Source organism: Pseudochaenichthys georgianus, chromosome 22 (assembly GCF_902827115.2).
Source record: "Pseudochaenichthys georgianus chromosome 22, fPseGeo1.2, whole genome shotgun sequence".
Lineage (NCBI taxonomy): Eukaryota > Metazoa > Chordata > Actinopteri > Perciformes > Channichthyidae > Pseudochaenichthys > Pseudochaenichthys georgianus.
In genome coordinates, this window is record NC_047524.1 from 8,551,432 (window position 1) to 8,556,362 (window position 4,931).

Below are 4,931 nucleotides of genomic sequence, written 5' to 3' on the forward strand. Positions count from 1 at the left end.
CATCGCGTTGCGATGAGAGCAGTTTCTAAAATAATATCCAGGGGATGCATGCAGAGCTGTCATTGGCTGAGATAAGTCCGGCCGTGCGTCACGCCTCCACCGTTCCCGGAAATGCATCCGCGGAGGAGCCGTGGAGGAACCATCAGTGTATCCTCGGTTATAGCTCCTCCAGAGAGCCTCCTCGACGCTCGATCCTCGGTCCTCGGTGTGCATTTAGAGAAATGAGACGTCCTTCAAAATGGCGCGCTGAAATTCATTTCCGGGTCACTACCGGAGGACCGAGGAGTCGAGGAGGGGAAATTTGAGTATTGAGAAGCCTCTATTTTCACCTGTAGATGTGGGGGGAGGGGGGGGGGGTTGGAGCGAAGGGGCGGAGCTATCAGAACAACGAGGCTTGGGTCAGTCACAGTCACAGTCAGGTCGAACCGGATGACAGCGGGGCTACTGTTCGTGTCGCTACCAGTCCGCTGACATGGCGCGTCAATCAACGGTAAGTTTCGCCCATTACTTGCCCAGTATTACTTTGAATATTATTATTGTGATTGAGGATTAAATCCGCTTTGAAGACCACCGTTTTATATCGTGCAGTTTAGCGGCGAAATAACGTCAGTCAGCCAGCTAACGCTAGCTTTGTTGAGTGTATGCTAGCTAAACAAGTAGTGGTTGTAGTCTATACAGCAGTAATTCATATATTATAGCCTACTGCTTTGGCACTAACGGTTGATAAGCGTTTATGAAAATAAAACCAATTGAACTGTACTGAAATAATGACAAGTTTTATAATTGTCTTGGGCTCCTGCTGTGTTTTTAAAGCCTTTGTAAATTATCCATGCTATTTTCTATTTAGCTAACGTCAAAGTAGTGTATGTGAAATCAACCTCACAATAAGATGTGTGTATATTACAATTATTAATGTCATATTTCAAGATGATTACTTAGATATTACGATATGGTTGGTTGAGCTGGAGTTCATTATTGAGCTTACAAGTTAACGTCACAGTCATCTGAATAACGAACCCAAACCTTGTTGTTTTTATTAATTGTATTACAAATTGATATCAAATAAACAGTAAGCATTGGTAACACAATTTCCAAAGTTACAGTAAAATAAAAAGGACCCTGACTCGGACAATACACAATCCAACATGTTCAACAGAAGAGAATCAGTTATATTGTTTGTACACATGGTACTTTACATATATATCTGTTTGTTTAAGGTGTCCAGGTGATGCAGACAGGCTGGACCAGAGAGTGAGAGACAGAACTGGACTCCTCACAGCAGTGAACTTCAGCACAGGTACTAAGACTCTTTTTTCATACTGTACAAAGAATCAAGAAAGATATTGGTTTAAATGAATGAAGTATTGACTTGAATACACTGATATACATTCCAATACTAAATACTAGATCACCTACACATTAGCTAAGTTGAGGGTTTATTCCATGCAAAAAGTCACATTTAGATGTTAACAAGCAATATGACTTTGTCAGCTTTCTAATTTAATGTATTGAAGGCAAAGATATTTAACACATAGTGAGAACTGCTACTATTTATCTCTCAATATTGTCTGTAAAAAACGTGGTAAATGTTATTCTTTCAGTGAGACAACAGAGCAAGCTTCTACAGTTGCACTATGTTTTGATAACAGTTAAATATTATTTTGATAATAACATATATTTCAATGTTGATGAATTTCATACTGTTCATTCATAATCTGATTACAATTAAAAAATAATTATATCAACAGCCCCATAACACACAAACACACCTCTTTCATAAATAACACACTTGTTCTGCAGTAATGTTTTATGTTTCCTGTAATTTTTGTTAGGAAAGGACATGCCTGAAAGACACGACATCTTCTCCTTCTCTGAGGGTCAAGAAGAACATCCAAGAGGAACATTAAAAGCTGATGTTATGAGATTTTAAGACCAGTACAAGACATTCACTAAGAAACTACTTTTATTGTGACAACAAAGATCTGCACACCGAATATTTTTGTAGTCTATCAGGACCATCATTTGTTTGTGACGCTGCCTGCACCTCAGAGAAGGGGTGGTTATAGTCAGGCTTATAAAGTGTGGCGAAAAACATAGTCAGCTGATCGAATGCACCTATTTCCACATCTACACTCCATCAGCTGATTATTTCTATGTGCCTCACTTTATGAGCTTCACATCACTTGTGCCTTGTACCGCAGAGTTTGCAACGTCACAAATAAATGGGGCCAATCTTCAGTCAGATGTGAATGTGTAATATAACATTTTCAGTAAGAATAATGGACAAAAGGAGAGCAAATACAAATACAATTTCTTGAAATGTGAACCAAAAGTTAATCAAATGTTTTAAATAAAAAGCACATATGGACAGAAGGTGTAAACCTATTAAATGTATAAGTAAACACATTTAGTCAAATAACGTGACAGACTAGGCCTGTGCAGTTGGTATCAGCTTTGCCCAGCATGGGCTCCTCCATCAGGCCTGGTCTTCCTCGCTGAGGAAAGACCCTCAGTCCTCTCCACACCAACAGACAGGACGTCCATCACACGGAGGTTTCTCCCTGAAGTCTCTGCAGCCCTCTGGACACCACGCTGTCTCAATCCGTCCACACTGAATATGAGAGGGGAAAAATGAAAATAATAAATGCTTTAGACAATAAGAAACATAAAGTTGACTGTTGAGTTGCTCAGTTTTTTTAGATTGTCAATACTATTACTCTATAACTAATATCTCAGGTTAAGAGGCACCTTCAAATAAAGATTGGTCTTTAAATACATGTTGTCTTTTGAATTGTTTGTCTAAAGTCAAGGATCTAGAACTGGTACTTAGTTTTAATGATACAGTCTGGTTATTATGCTGTTTGGAGGAGGCATCGGTAAGAGCACTAACTAGCTGTACACATGTAACACATGTACCTTAGCTTGACTTACATGTATTAAACGTATAGTTCAGTGATGGCAAAATATAAATAACTAATGTCATGCAAACATATTAATATTTGCTTGATTCCAGAGTTGAATTTAGCACAATTGCATACAAACGTTAAGGGATTTTAAGATTCTGAAGTCTTCGTTCTAAATAGAAAATAGCATGGATAATTTACAAAGGCTTTAAAAACACAGCAGGAGCCCAAGACAATTATAAAACTTGTCATTATTTCAGTACAGTTCAATTGGTTTTATTTTCATAAACGGTTATCAACCGTTAGTGCCAAAGCAGTAGGCTATAATATATGAATTACTGCTGTATAGACGACAACCACTACTTGTTTAGCTAGAATAAACTCAACAAAGCTAGCGTTAGCTGGCTGACTGACGTTATTTCGCCGCTAAACTGCACGATATAAAACGGTGGTCTTCAAAGCGGATTTAATCCTCAATCACAATAATAATAGTCAAAGTAATACTGGGCAAGTAATGGGCCAAAATGTACCGTTCATTGATGCGCCATGTCAGCGGACTGGTAGCGACACGAACCGTTAGCCCCGCAGTCTCCAGTCACCCGAGCCTAGAGATGGGCGAGTCATGATTCATCCGGATCATTAACCCGGATCCTAGTAATGAGCCGGTCGTGACGAGTCTCCCTCTCGATTAACCCGAGTCCTTTGAGTCCTACACCTGATGTGACGTAACAATTAAAACTATAAATTGCGTCACTCTTTACTCTCTTTATAACGTGTACAATCACATTACAACGTTGTTGTATCCAGAGATCCAGCAGACTCGTCGCCATGCACGAATCAACAGCAAATGCAGCCCCTCCTCCGGCTCCCGCGAGAGTCCCGTGAGCCGTGAGTGAGCCGTGAGTCGTTGGACTCGCGGGAGCCGTGAGTGAGCCGTGAGTGAGCCGTGAGTCCGCAAATCTCTGAGTCTGCGGCGACTCGTCGAGGGAGCCGTGGGACTCGCGGGAGCCGTGGGACTCGCGGGAGCCGTGCGAGCCGGAGGAGGGGCTGAGTCTGCTGTAGATTCGTGCATGGGGACGAGTCTGCTGGATCTCTGGATCTGCTGCCTGCTATATGTTACGGCTCTGAGTCCTCGTAGGCTACTGGTCTCTCTCGATCATTGACCTGGATTCACGGATCCCGCGATTTTTCCGGCTTAAGTTTCAGTGTAGACTTCTAACAAAATGGTCATGTTGTGCAACAGTCTCCTGTAATAATATTTGCATTTCCAATAAGGATCTTACTTGGAAACTCGTTTATTTTGAACATGGCACACAAAAAGAAACAAATGATAGAAAATTGCAAAACAGTTAGAATATATAAAATGTAATTATACAATTATTATTATTATTATTATTATTATTATTATTAAATGAAAACACAATTGTGCAAAATTAGCTTAAGTACAGGAACATATTAAAATAACTATATACATATAATGCAAAACACTTATTTTTTAAAATGCACACACACACACACACATGTTTTATTAAAGCAAAAGACACTGTGTAGCGGAGGTTAATGTAACGTTAGTTTAATATGCTGGTTAAATGCAACAACTTTTCGGTTTCACCGGTAGGATTTCTACGGTCTTGGTCATGCTGACTCATATGACTCAAATGACTCAAATGACTCGTATGATCCGGATCTCTTCAATGATTGACTCAGAAGACTCCGAGTCCATAAAATGATCCGGATTTGCCATCTCTACCCTGCTGAAAAAACCAGCATGGACCAGCATGGACTTCAAGCTGGTCCAAGCTGGTCCAAGCTGGTCCATGCTGGTCCATGCTGGTCCATGCTGGTCCACCAGCATAATGACCAGCATGGACACCAGCATGAACCAGCATGGACCAGCATGGACTGCTGGTCGTTATGCTGGTCTGCTGGCGCAAAAACCGTTATTCCAGCATGGACCATCATGAACTTCATGCTGGTCCATGCTATAACATGGTATGAAAAAAAAAAATCTATTATTATTAAGATGGC

At 40.6% G+C, this 4,931-nt stretch overlaps 2 long non-coding RNA genes across 2 annotated transcripts; one reads left to right on the forward strand and one right to left on the reverse strand.

Moving 5' to 3' along the window:
- Positions 1-363: 363 nt before the first annotated feature.
- Positions 364-1,930, forward strand: LOC139436051 (uncharacterized). The gene is made up of 3 exons (XR_011645260.1): positions 364-490; positions 1,218-1,297; positions 1,833-1,930. It is a non-coding gene; the product is annotated as an uncharacterized lncRNA (long non-coding RNA).
- Positions 1,931-1,945: 15 nt separating this feature from the next.
- On the reverse strand, positions 1,946-3,519 carry LOC139436052 (uncharacterized). The gene is made up of 2 exons (XR_011645261.1): positions 3,434-3,519; positions 1,946-2,611 (listed from the first exon to the last, which is right to left on the reverse strand). It is a non-coding gene; the product is annotated as an uncharacterized lncRNA (long non-coding RNA).
- Between the last annotated feature and the right edge of the window lie 1,412 nt (positions 3,520-4,931).